This window comes from Narcine bancroftii, chromosome 7 (assembly GCF_036971445.1).
Source record: "Narcine bancroftii isolate sNarBan1 chromosome 7, sNarBan1.hap1, whole genome shotgun sequence".
Classification (NCBI taxonomy): domain Eukaryota; kingdom Metazoa; phylum Chordata; class Chondrichthyes; order Torpediniformes; family Narcinidae; genus Narcine; species Narcine bancroftii.
This window is the reverse complement of record NC_091475.1, coordinates 136,067,082-136,089,162: the sequence shown is the minus strand read 5'-3', so window position 1 is coordinate 136,089,162 and position 22,081 is coordinate 136,067,082.

Genomic DNA, 22,081 nt, shown 5'->3' with positions numbered 1-22,081 from the left:
CACCCCCAGAACTGACGATATTGTCCTTGGTGCCCAGAGGCAGAGTCTCTGCAGGCTTCAGTGGCCTGCCTCTCTGGCATGGTGTTTGTGTCTCAACCAAGCACACTGGGTCCAGATGTGCTGGCTTTAGCCTGTTCATGGTGAAAACCTCCATCTTGCCTCTGACCTCCAGCACAAACGTGGCCACATTGTTGCAGATGACTCAGAACGGACCCTCGTATGGCCTCTGCAGTGGTGGATGATGTGGACCACTGCGAATGCAAACATACTCTCAGTCCTGTAGGTCCTTTGGTATGTTGGTCCTCAGACATTGGGGCCAGGTTGCAGACTCTTCCCCTCAGTCTGCAGAGGAAAGCTGCCGAGTCATCCTGCTGTCCACTTGGAGATGGTATGAAATCCCCGCGGGACCAACAGTGGAGCTCCATAGATGAGTTCGGCTGAAGAGGTATTGAGGTCCTCCTTGGGTGCTGTGCAGATCCCCAACAGTGCCCATGGTAGCTTGTCTACGCAGTTAGGTCCTTGGAGTCTGGTCACATAACCATGAGGTGCCTGTGGAAGCGCTCCACCAACCCATTTGACTGTGGGTGGATAGGTAACTGATAGTGTCCCACAGGCTGACGAGGTCAGACCACAGACTGAAGGTGAACTGGGTATCTCTGTCGGATGTGTTGTGGGACAGTAACCCAACCCATGCCATCCAGGACAAGATGAGGGCTCTGGCACACAAGGTTGTGAACATGTCTGCCATCAAGACCGCCTCTGGCCACCTTGAGAAGCAGTCGACCATCATGAACAGGTAGTGGAAACCCTGGGATACTAGTAAGGTCCTGCCATGTCTAGTGGATGTGGTTGAATCTTCATTCTCCAGTCTCAAAGTGCTGAGGTGGGGTCTTGATGTACTCCTGTATCTTGATTGTTTGGCATGGTGAGCATGCCTTTGCCCACCCACTGACCCATTTCAGCAATCCATGCCACACATTTTTGCTGGACATCAGCCAGGCCATTGCCCTAATAGATGAGTGAGCCAGTCCATGGATGGGTCTGACCTGACCAGTACAATCTCACACAGGAGGATGGTGTTACCTGTGCTGACTGGGATGTCCTGGAACTGCAGTCCCAGTATGGCAGTACTGTATTAGGGCATCTCCTTGTCTCTCTGCTGCATCTCCGCCAGTGCCAGGAAGTCGACTCCCCTTGATAGCGCATAGATACTTTGTATGGATAGTGCATCAGCCACTAGCTTGTCCTTTCAGAGATGTGCCCTATATCTGTGGTGGTGTCGTTGCTGGGGTCAGAGATTTTATCCAAAGCAAAAGTTAGGGGCTTGTGATCGGTGAAAGCCATGAAAGACCTGCCCTCTAGGAAGTACCTGAATTGGTGGATGGCTAAGTACAGAACTAGTATCTCTCTGTCAAAAACATTGTACTTCAGTTCCAGAGGTCACAGATATTTGCTAAAGAAAGCCAATGGCGGCCAGCTCCCTTCAATCTGCTGCTCCAGAACTTTGCTGATCATCATTTCTGAGGCATCCATCATCAGGGCAGTTGGTGTGTCTGCCCTGGGGTGTTCCAGAAGAGTGGCACCTGCCAGGGTTTCCTTGGCTTCACAAAAGCCTCCACTGACTCCTCATCCCATGTGATGTTCTTTGCTTTGCTTGCCATCCAGGCGAACTAGGGCCGCATGATCCGGGCAGCCGAGGGGATGAACTTGTGGTAGAAGTTGATCATCCTCACAAACACCTGTAGTCTCTTGGTTGTGCTGGGCCTAGGAAACTACCAGATAATGTCCACTTTGCTGGGTAGCAGTGTGGCTCCTTCCCTGGTTATCCTGTGGCCCAGGAAGTTGATGGTCTTCAACCCTAACTGGTATTTGGCTGGGTTGATCGTCAGGTCAAACTCGTTAGTCGGGGTTAGAGGTTGCGGAGGTGCATCATATTTCTTGTTGGTTTCTGCTTGCCACAAGGATGTCGTCCAAGTACACGAAGGTTCAGTCCACATCTGGGCCTACTGCGTCCTTTGTTGCTGGAAGGTCTGTGCAGCATTCTTGAACCTGAACAGCATTTGAAGAAATTCCAACAGGCTGTAAGGGGTAATGATAGCGGTCTTGGGGGTATCATTGGGGTGTACTGTGATCTGATGATATCCCCGCACAAGGTCCTCTTTGGAAAAGATCTTTGCCCTGTGCAGGTTAGCAGCAATGTCCTGGATGTGCAGCATGGGGTTACCGATCCAGTGTTGTGGCCTTGCTGAGCCAGTGGTAGTCACCACATGGTCTCCAGCTCCCCCAGTTGCATTGGGTATCATGTGTAGGGGAGAAGCCCATGGGCTGTCTGACTGCCATATGATGCCGAGCTCCTCCAGCTTCCTGAATTCCTCCTTCATCAGCTGGAGCTTCTCAGGAGGAAGGTGCTTTGCCCTTGCATGGAACAGTGGGCCCTGGGTAAGGATATTGTGCTGTACTCCATGCCGAGACATCGCTATGGTGAATTGGGGGCAAGCAGTGCGGGGAATTTGGCCAGGACCTTGGCGTATTCATTTGTCAGTCGCTGCATGGAATCCAGTTGGATTGCTGGTTGTTGGCATCTTTGAGAGGGAAAGTTTGGAATGTCTTGGTGTAGACCAATCTGATCCTTAAGGTCAACGAGCAAGCTATGGACCTGCAGGAAGTCTGCCCTGAGGAGCAGTTGTTCCACTGTGGCCTGCATGATTACCCATGAAAAGAGGCTCCCAACTGCAGTGGGGCCTTGCGAGTACTATAGGTCCAGATCATGATGTGGTTGCCAGCTGTCAGCGTGGGGCCTGACTGCCTCTTCCTGGTATCCTGTCCTGACGAGGGCAGGACACTGACCTCTGCTCCTGTATCTGAGAGGAAACGTCATCGGGAATAGCAGTCCCAAACATACAGTCTTGTTGGCCAGACATCATTACCATTAGCGATGGCTGGCTCCAGCGTTTCCCTGGAGCATGCATGACAGCCTGCACTGGCAGGATCCAGTGCCCCATCTCTGGTGGTAGAAGCACCACTGGTCTTTGGGATCATCTCCTCTGCGGGCTGTTGTTCACTCAGCAGGTCTACATGGGTCTGGCTGAGGGGTTTAGTGATGAGCCCCACAGCCGGCAAGCACTCTCTCTTCTGTTTCCACAGAATGTCCGCTTGTGCTGCAACTTTCCGGGGCTTGCTAAAGTCAGCATCGGCTAGGAGCAGTTGAAGGTCCTTGGGCAGTTGTTCAATCTGATGCAGGGCTCGTGTTTGCCCAGGAGGGCCAGTATTTCATTCATGACCAGTGGCCTGTCCCCTAGTCCATCCAGGTGGAGTAGACATGCCACTCTCTCTTGCCATGAGAGCCCAAAGGACTTGATAAGCAAGTCCTTAAAGGCAGTGTATGCACCTTCCAATGGGGGTTCCTGGATGAAGTTGACCATCTGGTTCACCGTGTCCTGCTCCAGGGCGCTCACCACATGGTAGTACCAGGTGGTCTCTGCTTGATCTGCCAGATCTGGAAATGTGCCTTTGTATGGTCAAACCACACATGTGGTTGATTCATCCAGAAGGTCAGCAGCTTGAGAGTGAATGCGTTGACTGCTGCCTGTTCACTCATCGCTGGGTTCAGATGCCGTCTATACCATCAGGGTCACCAATTGTAGCCGAATGCTACTCGAAGGAACACACACACACACACACACACACACACACACACACACACACACACACACACACACACACACACACACACACACACACACACACACACACGCGCGCGCGCGCGTAGTCAGGTTTAGCTCTGCATTTTCCCTCTTTTACTTATGTGACAACCCACATAATAAATCAGGTTTCCATTCCGCAGGTACTTTCATGCTTAACAATCCCTTCTTCCCCGTGAGTTGTTCCCGACTGTTGGCTCTACAGCAAGGCCAGCGCCATTTTGGGGTCACTGGCCTTTAAGCTGCCCTTGCTGTCCACCCGCTGGTTCGCTTGTTGGGGTCACTGCTGCGGCATGGGGTGCTGGCCTTTAGTTGTGCTCACCTCCCGGAGTGCCAGCTTGATTGCTGCGGCGGTGTCCTGCCACAATTCAATGTTTCAATAAAACTGGAGGGTTAAGAAGTAATCAGAGTTCCCTGATGAAGTCAGACCATCTAAAGACATATCTGCTTTCATTTTTATAAATAAAAGACCAATTATGTACCTCAGCAGCCCTATGAGTTCTTCATCCCCTGAATTTACAGGTTTACACTGAAGCCCTTTTTCCTCTGAAATCCCAATTAATTGGCTGTGCAGTATCCCGGGATAGTAAGCCCTTTGTGCCATTACCACTGGGCCACCCTTAACTGAGACACAACTCATCCCCAGGGATTGGCATATTCTACCTTCGACTGGAAATGGGTGACTTTCTGCTGTCGCTTTTCCACTGGCTTTATCAGCATGCCGGCATCAGCTGATGCGGGGGATATGAGTTGGGGTCGAGGTGGTTAATCCCAGATGTGAAATGATATCACTTGACACCAAAGTGTTGAGCTTTCTTTTTCCACTGGACCCTGTCCCAGTTAATCCCTGGGACAAGGTGCCAGTGGAAAAGGGGCTTGAGATTTTATAGAACAATCTGGCCAGCCAAGCAAACTATGGCAACATTTTAATGCTCAATTGCCAAAAAAATCTGTGCAAATCTATGCTTTAGCATTCATAAATAAGGGAAAATATGTATTATAATTATTATGGTTACATTTATAACATCTCACTGGTAAATTGATAATCTAAAAAATATTTAATGTCTCCATTTAAAATAAATATTCTTTTATTTAGATGTTTGGGACATAAAATCTTATGACTGAGATGAATTTCTGTTCATGTCTGTCAGTTACATCCATGCTACCTTGGTAGAATACTTGTAATAGAATTCATAGGAAAAGACTTTGGTGAGCAACAGGATTATCAAAGAATCAATGATGTACAGCTCAGAAGAGGCCCTTTAGCCCAACTTTTCTATGATGGCCAAGTTGGCATTTTGTGCCTGAATTTTATCCACATCCCTCAAACCTCTCGCTTTCCTTTTTTCCTGCCCAAATATTTATATAAGCATTATAAATTTATCAACTTCTAGAGTTTAGTCTAATAGTTCATTCCAGATATAAACTACTCTGAGAGAAAACATTACCCCCTGGCTCCTCTAAATCTCTCCTCTCTCACCTTCAACATATGCTCCCTACTTATAGAATTGTCTACCCTGGGAAAAAGACTGAGGACTCACTTTATCCATGCATGTCATTATTTTATAAACTTCTATAAAATCACCCCTCAGCTCCTTATAGTCCATGAAATAAATATCCAGCCTATCCACTCTCTTCCTATAACACAAACCCACTCCCATCCCCTTCTCACCCACTCCCAGTCCCAGCAACATCCAGATGAACCGGTTCTGATATTTGTTAAATCTTCATTCTGGATATTAGGAAGCATGTAGACCAACTCTGGCTGACTCAAATTAGGTTGGACAACTGTGTTAATCTGCCATGACTTCTTGGTCTCGACCCTAACCCTAACCCTAACCATAACCCAATTTCCAAAAACTAGATCAAGAATTATCCTTTCCCTTGTGAGACTCTCTAAAAAATGTTGGAGGAAACAATCCTAAAACATTTAACAAATTACATGCCATCTAAACCTTTTACACTATGTCTTTCCCATTTAAAATTTGGAAAGTGAAAATCCCCCATTATGACAAACTTATGCAGCAATCTCTTGGCATATTTGCTCATTCATCTATTCTTCTCATGATTTTGTACACCTCCAGGAGATCACTCCTCCTCCCACTATGTTCCAAGGAATAAAGTCTTAACCTGCTCAACCTCTCCCTATTGCTCAGGCTGGCGAGTCCTGGCAACATCCTCATAAAACCTCTTTACATCCTCTCCAACCTAATAACATCTTTACTTTTGTAATGTGTTCAAAACTGGACACAATATTCCACATTGGGCTCCACTGATGTATTATACAAATGCAATGTGACTTCTATACTCCTACACTCCACAGATCCCTATGATTCTATGTTTGTCCTACCCAAGTTAAACCTTCTAAAATTCAACAGCTCACATTTCACTGTATCAAATTCCATCAACTATTCCTCTACCCACATCTGAGATTAACATAGGACTCATCAGTTATTCTCAAAAGATAATGGTAAATGATTAAGAAGGATAAAGATTAAAAAAATATATATATGGTGTCAAGATCTTTAACCTAGAATTATTTTCTGTCATACTTGGTTATGCTTATTATAGCTTAATGTGAATGAAGGGTCCTGACAGAGACTGATGACTACTTTGATACTGCCTCATGCACCTGTGATGAGCTTGTCAACTTTATTCATTTTGCTGCTAACTTTCACCCCGACCTCAAATTCATTCGGTCAATCTTCAGCTCCCCTTTCTTGATCTCTTTGTCTTCATCTCAGGAGACAAGGTTTCTGCAGACATTTTTTACAAACCTACCTACTCAGACAATTCCCTCAACTACATTTCTTCACACCCAGTCCCTTGCAAGGATTCTATTCCTTTCTTTCAATTCCTCTGCTTCCATCGTATCTGCTCCAAAGATGAGGTCTTCCAATCCGGATGTCCTCCTTCTTCCAAAGTGTGGCTTCCCCTCTACCACCATCAACTCAGGTCTTACCCACATCTTTTTCATTTCCCATCCATCTGCTCTAGCATCCTCTTCCCCTAGATGCAACAATAACAGAATTCCCTTTGTCCTCACCTACCACATCCAACACATTATCCTCCACAATTTCCCACACCGTCAACATGATCCCACCACCAGACATATCTTCTCCTCTCCACCCCTCTCAGCCTTCTGTAGGAACCATTTCCTCTGCAACTCCCTCGTCTGCTCATCCCTTCCCAACAATCGTCCCCTTGACAACTTACCTTGCGGTCGCAGAAAGTGCCAAAGCCACCCACACCTCCTCCTTTAGCACCATTCAGGGCTGAAACAGTGCTTCCTAGTGAAGCAACATTTCACTTCTAAATCTGCAAGAGATAACTACTGTATCCAGTACTCCAATTGTGGCCTTCTCTACATCAAAAATACTAGACACAGACTGGGAGTTGGCTTCACTGAGTACCTTCGCTCTGTCCACATCAAAGACAGGGGTCTCCCAGTAGCCAACCATTTCAATCCTGTGTCCCACTCCTGTGCTGACATGTCTGTCCATAGCTTCATGTACTTTTAAATCAAGGCCACTCTTAAATTGGAGGAGCAATACCTAATATTCCAATCTGGGTACTCTCCAACCAGGTGGCATTATCAGCGACTTCTATGGTGCCAACTACCCCACTCCACATTCTCCCTCTCTTCTTTATCCCTCTGTCTTCTTTCCTCCAACTCTCTACCACCTTCCCTCTCCATTCACAGAGCTATTCCCCCTCCACCTGTTTGTTTGTGTGCTCTCCCTCCCTTATCTACCTATTACCTCCTGCCTGTGGACCTGTGCTCCTCCCCCTGACTCTCCACTACTGCATCCCAACATTTTGTTCAGGTGCCTGCCTATATTTTGCTTTGATGAAAGACTCAAGCCTGAAATGTTTATTATGTATCTTTAACTTTGCCTCATAAAGTACACTGTTTAACCTTTTGAGTTTCTCTAACATTGTGTACTCACTTCAATCCCGGTGTCTGTAGAATGACATTGTTGTTTTCAAAATGAACAATGTGTGTGCATATTCCTTTAGTGTTTAAAGAAAATATACACAATTGTCCAGTTTCTAGTTTGAATTAAACTAAAATCGTAATTTTCAGCCTTTTAAAGCTCAATTATACTACTAATAATGATCAAGGTTGTATTTAATTGGAATAAGATAACTGCAATAGTGGCATTAAGTTTATTGAGCAAAATAAAATTTGACAAATAAAAAATAATTTTCCAGAAGAAGATGCAATTTTCACAGCATTGAGATTTTAATTACTTTTTTAAACAACAATTTGTCACATTTCTGCTTATTTTGAGATCTATTTTAGTTTTTGGAGCTGCACTTTGCCATTCTTCTGTAGATTGTGTTCAAATATTAATTTCCTTACTTTGCAGTCTATTTTGATTATATTTTTTAAAATATATTTGCTCCTGACTTTTGCCTTCTTTGTCAAGTTGACACAAAGATTCCTTGATTGGAAAACAAATTTTTAAGAACAAAGTTCCTGGACATGATCGATATCTGAAAGTGGAAAATGGCAGTAACAATACGAAAGAAAATTATATCTTTTGGCGTTGAATTTAAGATGCTGAAATTTTAAATAGGTATGGATTCATTCACTTACATAAGAAAGTTTCTAAATTTCTTTTGTTTAGAGCAATGTTAAAATTTTATTGCTAGAATTCATAGAAAATATCATCATGTTTTGAGCAGACTGGAGGTTTTAGGAATTTACTTGTGAATTATGGTTTTTGTATAAAAATCTGTTAGTTGGTGAATTTGACTGGGGTATTTTGATGTAATATGTCATTGTTCCAATCATTTCATTAATGATGATTCATTTCTAAACATAAATTGTGAATAATTTGTTTGAGGCAGTAGAGAAATTATTTTGAAAACAGCCACCACCTTATTTAGGGACAGTTTCTTCTTAGTATAAATAGAATATTGAAAATACCTCTCATTAGTAAAATTGTGGCCTGCTTGCAATTTATTAACTGGACATTTTCTTTGTCACACTATATTATCAACTTTTGTATTAGTTTGCATTATCTGATGTTTTCAAGCAGAGGTTGTCCTGTTTGGATAGCATGTAAAACTAAGTTCAACAATGCTTTTCACTGTATTTTTGTGCATGTGAAAATAAGCAATTCAATCCAATAGTGTGATTCACATTATTTTCCACATCAAGATGTGCAGTAAAATTTGGCTTTGTGCACAAAACAAAAAATAAACTTTTAAGAAGATGATCATTTTCTCCATCTGCAACAACATCACCCCACCATTCACAACTTCTCTTCTTACCTATTTCTGCTTTCTGCAGGGACCACTGTGACTCCTGTGCAGGTGACTCCTTGGTTCACTTATCCTCTCCAAATACCGTACCCCATCCGACTGCAAATGTAAGAGATGCAACACCTGTCTTTACGCCTCCTCCCTCAGCACCATTTGGTCAGGCAAAAAGCCCTTCTAGGTGAGGCCAAACTGCATTCAGTGCTCTCCATCAATAAGATCACGATCAAGGCAGCAGTATTTCAAAGTAAATACCATCTTAGGTTATCATTTCAACTCACCTTCTCATTCCCAGCTGTTTGTCTCCAGCTTTCTCCACTGTGATGGTGAGGCCAAACACTAACTCAAGTAGTGATTATTCCAGCACATTTCTTACTTGAGCCTTGTAGATGGTGGACAGAGCTTGTAACATGAGGAGGTGAATTCTTCACTGCAGGATTTCAAGCTTCTGATGAACTCTTGGAGATTTAATTCTTTGTTGTTGAAAAATGCTGAATTTTGTAAATTTATAAGGGATCAAATACAGCTTTTTAAAAATATAAATATAGGTTCAGTTGATAGTTAATTTGTTTTATGGGATGGTTTAAAAGCTTATTTAAAGGGACAAGTCATTAGTTATACTGTTAAAATTAAGAAACAACATATAGCTGAAGTTAGTAGAATGGAGGAGAAGATAGAAACTTTGGAAAAGGATTTACAATGAAATTCTATGCAATCTAAGAAAGTACACTTATTTAATATGAAATTATGACATAATTTGTTACAAATTTATAAATTTGAGAAATTATTACAGAGAACTAGACAGAGATATTATGAATTGGGTAAAAGAGCTCATAAAGTATTAGCTTGGCAGTTAAAAGTAGAACAAGCCTCCAGAGCAATAAATGCTATTAGATATGATTCAATTATTACATATAAACCTCAGGAAATCAATTATGTATTTCACAAATTTTATGAAAAAATATATACTTCTGAAGTATTGGAAGATGAACTCAAAATTGATAACTTTTTATCTGATTTGGATTTACCTATTTTGAATGATAAGGATATTAATGATTTGGAAGTTTACATTACTGTTAAAGAAGTAATAGATGCACTTCGATCTATGCCAAGTGGGAAGTCTCCAGGAGATGATGGTTTTACTTCTGAATTTTATAAATAATTTCAGGAGTTATTAATTCCTTTATTGATGGATGTATTGAAACAGGCAATAGAGGTTTGTTCTTTTCCAGATTCTTTTTCTAAAGCAATTATTAGTTATTTTTAAGAACAATAGGGACCCATTGAAAGCAAGGTCTTATAAACCTATTTTTTTATTGAATGTTGATTATAAAATTGTGGCAAAGGCTCTAGCTAAAATGTTAGCTACATATTTACCAGCTTTGATTCATGTAAATCAAGCTGGTTTTATTAAAATTGATATTCAGCAGATAATATTGTGAAGTTGATTTCTTTAATTAATGGTTCTCAGGAGCAATCTAACCAACCAATTATTATTTCTCTGGATGCAGAAAAGGTCTCTGATAGAGTAGAATGAAGGTTTTTATTTAAATGTTTGGAGATATTTAACTCTGGCCCTTTTTTTATTGGTTGGATTAAGGCTTTATATGGAAGCCCTACTGCTAGATTTGTGACAAATGGAAAATTATCTTCGCCTTTTATGTTAACAAGATTGACTAGGCAAGGCTGCCCTTTGTTGCCAGCTCTATTTGCATTGGTTATTGAACCTTTGGCTCAGATGATTAGACAGAGTAGTAATATTGAAGGTATTATGATGAAATCTGATTAATTTAAAATAAATGTGTTTGCAGAGATATATTTAATACAACCTTTGAGCTCTTTGAGGAATTTGCGTGATAGACTGGAGCAGTATGGTGAAATATTAGGTTATAAAATTAATTGGGAAAAGAGAGAGGTTATGCCTTTAGTTGAAATGGATTATCCTTTGTGTAGACATATTGTAAAATTTAAATGGTCAGATTGGACTAATTAATTAATTGTTAAGATAGATGGTAATTATAATCATTTATATGCATTGAATTACTTGCCTTTATTGTCTAAAATTATTTATGATTTGAATCGATTGAAAGATTTATCTATTGCATTAATAGGATGTGTTAATTGTATTAGAATGAATATTTTTTTCTCACATTCAATATCTCTTTCAGTCTATCCCTTGTAAGATTCCTCCAAAATGTTTTAAAGACTTAAGTGTTTTGGTATGTAAGTTTTAAGGGAAAGATAAAATGGTAAGTGTATCATTACAGAAATGAACTTGGAAGTATCCATTAGGAGGTTTGCAACTCCCTATTTTTTAAATTTATTATGAATCAGCACAGTTGAAATTTATTAATAGAATGTTTGAAGTGAATAAATCTTTGATATGGGCTGATATTGAGTTATCTCATATAGATGGAATCCTCAATTATTGAATAATTATAATTTACCTGTGTTGAAATATTTAATGGATTTATGTTATAAAAAAATGAAGCTATAGATATTCAAGGTAAAATTTGGGGTAAAACTCCTTTGTATCAAAAAATAATTTTTTTTCTTTTGCACTTAATAATCAACTTTTGAAGTTTTGGGATCAAAAAGCCATTAAATTGGTACAAGATTGTTATGAAGCAGGATATTTTATTTCATTTCAATGAATGAAAGATAAATTTGATATATTTTCAAAACCTTGTTTATCTTATTATCAAATTAAAGCCTTATGTTTGAATATTTTAGGGTGCACTTTGCGGTTACCTAGATGATCTAAATTCGAAATTTTACTTACTGAGGGTAGTAAAAAGGGATTTATATCTGAGACGTAGGCTTTAAAATGCTTAAGCCAGCTATACATAAATCTAGATTGAAATGGGAAAAAGTTTTAGGTATACTTATGTAGGATAGTATGACAAAAATTGTAAATATAAGGTATTGATTAGTTAATTATAATTTTATTTATCAATTATATTTAACTGGAAAAATTAAGGAAATATAATTTTATTTCTTTGGATTTATGTTTTAGGTTGTCATAAAGACGTAGATTCTTCTTTACATTCTACTTGGTTATATGAAACAGTGAAACCTTTTTGGAATAAACTTAAGGATTTTTTAGAAGTTATTTTGAAAGTGAAATTTTCATTAGATCATTTAGTATTTTTGTTGGGTAATATTAAGAGGATTAGTTTGGAATTAAAATTAAATAGATTTCAAATCACTTTTTGAGATTGGCGTTAGCTGTGGCTAGAAAATGTTAGGCAATTACATGGAAAAATTAGACTGATTTGAGTGTTCAGAGATGGCATATGGAGATGAGGTCTTGTACTCCATTGGAAAAGATAACATATAATTTACGTGCTAATTATATTTTTATCGTAAAACTTGAAGCCCGTATTTTGATTATATGGGGTTGAATTATTAAATCACCTCACCGCACAGCAGTGGTGTTACTCTAAACCATGGTAATTAACTGATGAATTTTGGTGCTATGTGATCTCCTCTTTCTTTTTCCTTTTTTTTCTTTTGGATTAGGTTAGAGGGGGATGAGTTGGGGTGGGTGGGTTAGGGAAGGGGGTGGGGGGTTGTAGAAGAATAGTTTTAAAATATCATGTATATATTTTGTGAATTGTTTTTCAAGTTTTATTCATTAATTGTATGATTTAACATATGCATCGTGATTCAATAAATAAAATTTAGATAAATAAATGATTAATAATGATGAAGGATAATAATGATAATGAAAAATAAGGATAAATTCAAAGAAAAGTTTCTCGAGAGCTCACGTCTCTTCCATGGTCATTTCAAGAATGAGAAGAGAACTTGTTCGGACATTGCAACATATGACATCATAGTAACTATGGTAACTCTACAAAAATAATGAACCTTTAAAGGAAAAGTGCAAAAAGTAACCATAAATCATAAACACAAGGTTTTAACCTCTACACTGGGAGAGGATTCTGTGACAGGGTGGGTCAATGAGGAATCAAGGATTCAATGAAGAGGTCGATTGTCTAAAATGTTTGGGGCCCCTGGCTTAAAGGATGTTCATGAACAGATGCTGCATGGTCAGCAGTGTGTTATAGGAAATGATGCTGGATAATTGCTACTTGTTATCTATTTTAATGACTTGGATGACAATGTACTTAAGTAATGGTGGTGTGGAGGAGAGTGTGGAAGGAAACTAAAGTTTAAACAGGATCCAGATCATTTGAGAAGATGGACCAAGGAATAGAAAATTGAATTTAACTTTGCCAAGTGCAAGGTGTTGTTCTTTGGTAAGTCAAATCAGGAAAGGATTTATATAAATAAGTGGTTGAGTCCCAGATGGTGTTGTGCAAGGGAGAGACCTGGGAATACAGATGAGAAATTTCCTGAAATTGGTGTCAAGAGTGGAGAGGAATAAACTAGACTTCTTGGTCTAGGCAGACAAAATTGCCTTTTGAGGCATGCACCCCACACAAAATTCATGCATCATTTCCTATAATTCTCTCTCTCTCTCACATGCATGCACAAACACCTACACACATACAAATACTGTAAAGGTTGTCATAGCTGAAGGGTGGTAGTTGGAACAACCTCCCATTGCTACACAAATGCTCTTCATGATGTGTATCTCAAACAGCTTTTAACAACCAATTCCAATTCTTGGGTGGCATTGTTCTTATACCTGGTGGAGTTGTTCTCACTGACAGAAGAGGCAAAGGTGGGCCACTGATCCCTTGAAACCAGTTGCTCTGGGCAGATGGAGCTCATTAACCATGGATAGTAACGTATCTAGGAGGGGGAAATCTCTAATTTCAAACCTCTGCTGCCTTGTGGCTATATCCAATCACAGGAAAGGCTTTAGGATTAAACCACAATGAAAAATCTGGAGTCGGACTCCTGAAGGCATCTGACTGCTGTACTCAGCACCAGCGTAGAAACTCCTACAATGCTCTACTGGCACCAAAATGTATTGACTTTCATTGTTCCTTTGGATCTGTGGAGACACACACACACACACACACACACACACACACACACACACACACACACACACACACACACACACACACACACACACACACACACACACACACACACACACACAAGTTTTTCTATTGTGTTTTCATACACCTGGCAGACCTCTCCAGGCACCTACCACTGTGAAAAGAAGTCCCACACTTCACCCCCAGTCCCTCACTTTATATATTTTGCCAATGGAGGGAAGAACAGGCAAACCAGCACTTTAAAGATTTCACACCATATCACTTCAAAGATCCCTGTAATGCTTATCCTCATATGATTGATAATGACATCTGTAAAAGATGCAACCTGATTAACCCTTTAGACTCTATATCCCTGTTTTTAGGGATTACCAACCAACTCTGTGCAATCAGTCATGTAACAATTTAAATAGCTTAACTTTGAAGCAGGATGGAAGCCTTTTTGAAGCCAGGCTTGCTCCAGGTCAACCCTCTGTCCCCAGAAGTCCAGGAGGAATTCACCTACTGGCTGTAGTACTTCCAGTCCTGCCTGATGACCACAAAAGCTGTCTTCAACTCTGATAGTCTTCGGAGATCAGCACTTCTCGTTCAAGTCGGCCCCAAGGTTCGCTGTCATTAGTGACTGTGCTACTTATGAGTCGGCCATAGAAGGTTTGAAAGCCCACTATATGTGGCCCTAGAATGACGTGCTGGCGAGGCACCGACTCTCACAACGTCAACAGCGTCTGGGTGAGTCGTTGGATGATAATGTTCTTCAAATTCAGGGCCAAATCAGAAAATGCCATTATGAAGTTGTCACAGCCCGGATGAGAGAGGAGGAACAAATCAGGGATACCCTCATGGCAGGAGTGAAGTCGAGATATGTGAGACAGTGACTGCTAAGTTGGGAAAGAAAGACTGGGCCAGCATTCTGGAGCTGGCAAAAGCGCTCGAATAGGCCCAACTGGGAGCTGACAACCTCACGGACAAAAGTGGTGTCTTTTCAGAGGACCAGGTCATTGAGGTGCCAGCAAGCCCTGCAGCCCCAGTGCCGACTGCTGCAGCCACGTGCAACTTCTGTGGGCAGGCATAGCACTCCCACATCCATCCCCATGAAGGACTCTGTGTGTTCAGGATGCAGTGTGAGGGCACTGGGTGAATATCTGCCCAGCTAAAGGGAACCCAAAAAGGGCAACCAGTGTGCAACCCCTGAATTGTCGTTCGACCCATGCATGAGTCCCTAAGTGCTGGCCTCATCCTCTCTGTGCTGCTCGCCAATGGCATCTTGCTGCACCTCATGGCGAGATGTACCACTGGAAGTAAACATCTTGGGAAGCTATGGCAGCCATTTTGCTGCATCTCAAGGTTGACACCACCTAATCTCCTTCGGATCAAGATGGAGGGTGGCCATCTTGCTGCGACTCATGGTCAACACAATTGTGTCTGCCCACGGGCCAAGAGGAGAGGGTCGACATCTGCATGGGGAGCGATGGGGTTTCCTGAGCACTAGCATTGGTCATCCTGGATCAGGTAATACTTCACTAATTGAATAACTGGACGAAGGAGGTGAGAGTAAATGGACACTTGACTGACTACTTGGTAGACACCGGCTCCACTGAGAACTTTATAAACCATGTGACCCTTCTGTGGTGCAACTTAAAAGTGTACCCGACGAACTATTGTATTTTCTTAGTTTCGCACACACACTCTGCGACTATCCAGGGGTATGGTATAATACATCTAACTGTAAAATATGGGGAATTTGTAAGTTCCTATTGTATAGACTGAAGGATTTGTGTGGTTCTGTGTTGCTGGGCCTGGACTTCCTGTGTCACCTTTAAAGAGTGACCATGGAGTACTCTGGCCCATTCCCTCCTATCACGGTGTGGAATGAAAGGTGCCAAAAGCCGGATGTCACATGCGTACTCTCCACCCAAAATATTAACTGCCTCCCTCCCCACATTGTTTCCGAACCTGACTCCCGATAGCCTCAAAGAGCAGGTAATACAGTGTGGGGAATCGGGAATTTATTAGAGCTGAGACACAGCAGCTGCTCTAAGAAAATATAATTGAGCCTACCAACAGCTCTTGGAGAGCCCTGGTGGTAGACGTGAAAGGGAAAGAAAAGTCCAGGCTAGTGATTGACTATAGACAAACAATTAATCATTTCACACTTCTGGAAGCATACCCCCTCCCTAAAATTTCGGACATGGTAAATGAAATTGTGCAGTATCGGGTCTATTCAACCATTGACCTGAAAGCTGCATACCACTAGTTACTGATCTGTTCTGAGGACTGCCATAAGGTCACTCCATAAGGTCACTCCTCTACACAGTTTACATTCCAGAGGAAATCCATTTCTGAGACTACTCTCCTGGCTTTGCTAATGACACTGGGGCCAGTCCTGCTGAGAAAGCATGTGAGGATGAGCAAGACAGACCCCCTGATTGAGAGGGTACAACTGCTGCACGCCAACTCAATGTATACAGAGAAAATCAGAGCCTGAACTGAGGATCCGATGCCGCAAGTTAGCCAGGAACTATCAAGTACCCACTCAGGATCCTGGAGGACAATCCACTTCATGACTTGAGCCTGAGCCTTGAGATCCACTGACTCAAGGGTCCAGGAAGTTCGGGAAGCCCAAAGTCCTCCAGTACTGCGGCACTCGACCAGAATTACCAGACCACCTGACAGACTTAACTTGTAAATATTTGTAAACTATTAGTTTTTTTTTTAATGAATGGTCTCTATTCAGAAAGAAGGAAGGAAAGAATTCATTGCCTATCTATTGTTCAGATGGCTGGCTCCTCTCTTGGCTCCACCCCCACCTTCACGAATATAAACCCTGGTTTTCCCACTTTACCTCAAACTCACCTAAGGACTATTGTGTCTATTGGCCATTGGTTGTAAGCTATTAAAAGCATGTTTGTACTTCTCACTTGTCTCTGAGTGCATTCAGTCATGTTATACTCTATGTCTGGATGAAAAGTGCCAAAAGCCAGATTGGTTTTATACCCATCCACCAGTTGGTCCGTACTGGTGCTTGTACTTTAGTCTACCCATGGACCCAGTCCTGTATATACATTATGAAAGGTTAAAAATGGCTGGAGTCCAATGTGTTAAGAACAATAATCAAAAAAGCTTGGCCAAATTTACATAGCTGCTCAGTTAATTTCAAAAATTGCCAATCAGGTTCATATCTGAAGGAATCACAGAGCGTCTGTTTGAGGGATGTTGGTTTGCTTTCAAGCAAACTGCTCAACAATGATTCTCATTTCTGCCTGAAGTTATGCTCAGCTGGGATGTGATTTCTCCACTACAGCAGGTTTTCACTTCCTGTGCATCTGCACTTGAATAATGTATCAGCTAATACCCAGTTAAAATGATTGAATTTTGAAAAAAAAAGAATGGTCAAAGGAATTTGTGGATAGATAAATAGTGATGAGATTCAAATTAACCTGGCAAAGCAACAAAATGGTTGGTAAAGGGGGCATGGCAATAACCATAAGTATGAACTGGACAGTGTTATGAGCCCAGAGGACGCCAAAACCCAGCAGCAATAGAAATTCACTGATAAATAGTTACTTAAACATAAGATGCTTTTAATTATCTTTAAACATGAAAACAGGATCAAACTTTAACTTATTACTATTAACTTAACCTAATTCTAAGTGCATGTGTATGTAATGTGTGAGTAAGTTCAGAAAAGTTATTTGATTCACAGTCCAATCTCACTCCTCACTCCTCCAAGTTCACTGGTTGCATGCAATTCTAATATTGTACACAGAATTTAACATTTATGAATTTCACCAGCCTTTGGTGTTTGAAAGGTAATTGGTTACTGCTCAGGAAGGTTCATGTTGGTTTTCAGAGAGAGATTTGTTGCTTGTTGGACACACACAACTGATTCCTTCTGATTAGCCACGTCAGTGTCTTGCCAAAGGAACTTCCCCATCAGGGTTTTCCAGATGATAACCTCTTTCTTTCAGGTCACCACAGAGTTCCTTTTTTTCCCCTTTATTTCAAATGAAACATTATGAAGCCAGCCATCTCCTCTTGATTGGACCACAAGGGCTTTGACCAAGCTGAACTAAGAATTCACACCCCGTCTTCAAAATAGGGTTTTTCCACAAGTTTGCCAGCTTGTCAGGTTCCAGTCCCAGCTGCTGCAGCTGAACTGTAGATCTGTAGAACTGAATTTTATCTCTCTCTCTCTCTCTCTTTCTCTCTCTCTCTCTCTCACTCTCTCTCTCTCTTTCTCTCTCTCTCTCTCACTCTCTCTCTCTCTTTCTCTCTCTCTCTCACACACTCTCTCTTTCTCTCTCTCTCTCTCTCACTCACTCTCTCTCTCTTTCTCTCTCTCTCTCTCACTCACTCTCTCTCTCTCTCTCTCTCTCACTCTCTCTCTCTCTCTCTCTCTCTCTCCCTCTCTCTCAATTCCACCCTCTCTCTCTCACACACACACACACTCAGAAAAAGCACATGACCCTCTTAGAACAGTCAACAGACATTCTGCGGCTCCGGTCCTAATCTTCTGAGTTCATTCATCTGTTGCTTTCCAAAACAATAATCTATTACTCCACAGCATGTCCAATTAACACCTACTTGTAAACTCATTATAGGCATTCTTCAAAGTTTCTGCACAGGCACCCTGACCCTGGACTGTCTGACTTGAGCAGAGCTATGGCATTTTAAATGAGATCTGTTTTGAGGTGTTTGTATCTCTTTGTGACCTAAACTAAAAAAAAGCACCACAATTTATCTCCTTTAAAACATATCTATATATAATATAAAATTATAACATAATCTGTCACAACAGTATGTGAGATGCTCAATCAAAAAGAATGTTTTGAGGAACTGTGAAGTTTGACTTAATAAACTAATATCAAAGAATACATCAGGATATAGATTTTTTTTGAAGACGTGGGCAAAGAAATGGCAGAGAGAGCTTAATCCAAACAAGTGTGAGATGTTGCACTTTGCAAAGTCAAATGCAAGGAAAAAGTATACAGTTAATGGCTGGACTCTAAAGCACTATAATGTGTAGAGGGATCTGGAGTCCATGCCAATTGATGAGTTATGTTTTTTACACAGCCACTATATTCCAGAAAATTATTCCCAAATTTCCGGAACACATTCTATGTAAAGGGATCTGAACAGGAATGAGGGACTCTTTCCTGTTCTGATATTTTACTTCCTGGACTCCTAAAAATTATTCTGGAGCACCTGCAGTCTAAAAACAACTGCAGACGATTGGCAGCAATGGGCAAATGAATAGGATGTTATCAATGACACGTGATGACGCATAAAATGCACAACATTGCAACACAAGATATTGAAATGTGCAGCCTGCAGATGTTAAACTACCAGCAGCAGAGGTGCATTTGTATAGGGCTATACATACTTGCTGCTCACATTAAAGGCATCTAGAAATCATGTGCCAATTTGCTCTTCTGTCTGCTGGATATTTCAGATGCAGATGATTCATGCCTTTGATTATGTTAACACAGTAACACTGTGCATTGCACATAGGTTATACATCACCAACAACTTCGACACAGTGGCCCCCATGTCAAGTCTATGCAAATATAGCACCTCAAGTATTTAGTCTAAACGTGGTGAAATCCAGAATTTTGGACTTTTGGTCATTCCTATGTGAACAGCCAATCCAGAAGTTAAGAATGACAATTGCCGATGGGAAAAATGTTAATTATTCATAAAAAAATATAAGTGAAAGAGTCTATAAAAGTAGATAGGGTGGTAAAGAATGTGTATGATATTCTTGCATTCATTGGTCAGGGAAAGAATAAGAAAGTTGTGTTGCAGCTCTATAAAACTTGGTTTAGGCCACTTTAGAGTATTATGTAATTCTGGTCATACCATTACAAGAAAGATATGGAAGCTTGAGAGGGTATTGAAGAGATTTACCAGGATGCCTCTTGGTTTATAAAGTACAATTTCTGGGGAGAAGTCGGTCAAACTTGGGTTAGTTTTTCTGAAGCTTTGGAGGCTGTGGCGTAACTTGATAGAAGTTTATAAAATTGTGAGAAGCGGGGTCAGAATCCTTTCCCGGGGTGAAATTGTCATACACTGGAGAACATGAATTTAATGTGAGGGGATGGGGGAAAAGTGTGGAACACTTTTTTCATGGTAGTAGGTGCCTGGAGATGTCTGTCAGCAGGCACAATAGTAATTAAAAGACCTTGATAGATAAATAAAAATACCAGTATCGGACATTTTGGGACCCGTAGTTTGGCACCGGATATTTTGGTGCTTGAATTTAACGATGGACATGGCATTTAATTTATTATATTTTTCATTAAATATAACAAATATAAAAATTATTAATGTATTATAATTTTAATTAAATATAATAGAATTACATCTTCACACTCCCTTCACCCATGGTGACATCTCTGCACTCCTCTCACTCTGCGATAAAATCTCACACTCCCTTCACCCCGCAGTGAAATCCATCTAACAGCACCAAAATGTCCAGTGCAAAATTGTGGAAGCCAAACTATGGAGGCCAAAACGCCGAGCACCAAAATGTCCAAGACCCCAAAAATACAAGGGTATTTTTCATGTTCAAAACAGAGTTTGAGTTTAATTTGGGTATCCTGCTCAGCACAAACATCATGGTCTGTCCCTAAGCTGTATTGTCTATATTCTATGTTGTATAGTTCACATTTTGTTTCTCAGTGACATCACCTATGACCTCTATATTCCTTGCTTTGATGAACATATACTCATGTTCCAGTTTCTTGAGTGTTTTTACTGTTTATCAAGCTTCCCAATCTGTGCCATTTCAGCCATCTCACTTAAAATCTTTCTGATTATGCCACTTCTTATTTCAGAATTGAGGATTCACTTCTCTGATATTTCCTTTCTGTCACAATACAAGGATGACACATCATGATATAGATTTTCATGGAAGTCATCCATTCTTGTCAATTAAATCATTCCTAATTTATATAGCATGGAAAAGTTGGTAGCACTATTGCGTTCAATTTATAAATACCGTGGGAAAAAACAGTGGAGGACCTGACCTCCCAGAATTTCATGCGACAGAGAGAAAGGGCTGTCTGGTTCTTCTGGTAATTGCATGATGGATCCAAATGATTTCCCGGATCATTAAGGGAACAGCTATTTATTATTGCAGTTGCATCTCATCTGAGCTGAAACTTGGTGCAAACGTTGTCCCTGAGTTTGCTGTGTGATATAGAGTTTTAAAGGAACAGCAAATTCACCAGTCTGAAAATAACTGTCCTATAACAGTTGCCTCCAACATAATGGCAAAGGAAATATGTCTTTTGTCACATGTCATGCACATTTGGCCATTCAAAGAGATCAGGGAGGATTCAGTGGAGAATAAGGCTCTGGATTTGATAAAATACCAATATTTAAATGTGAAAACATTGTGGAATATGAATGGCATTTTTGTTCCTGAGGAATGAGGACCTTAAACCATCAACTACAGAATTTCTTAATATCATTAAAGCCCTTCATAAAATAATTAAGGCCATGTACAATGGTGCACTATTAATCAGTTTTCCACCTGACATGAGGGCTCAAATCATCAAACTGGCTGTACAGCTTTATGTTTAATGAGATTTGATAGGTCACCAAATTGTCTCGAAAATTTCTACAGATGTACCAAGCAGAGTGTTTTGTCTGGTGGCATCACTATCTAGTATGGAGGTATTTCATAAATAGGACAGGAAAAAGCTCCAGAGAGTTGTTAGCACCGCACAGACACCAATCTTTAATCCGTCATGGACATCTACAAGAGGAGGTGTCTTAAGAAAGCAGCCTCTAACCTCAAAGACCCATGCCATCTTCACATTGCTGCCATTAGGAAAAAAGGTACAGAAGCCTGAAGATGAGCACACATTGACACAAGGACAGTTTCTTCCCCTCTGACATCAGACTTCTGAGTCAGCAAATGAACCTCAGACACCACTTCATTTTCTCCTATTTTCATTTAATATTTATTTATAATGTAATTTATTGTCATATTTACACTGCCATGATCCCACAAAGCAAATAATTTGTGACCTGTTCGTGGCAATAAAATCTGATTCTGAGGTTTTCAACTCCAAGGAATTAGAACAAAGAGCTGAAAAGGTTACAATCTCCAATTTTAACTCAAGG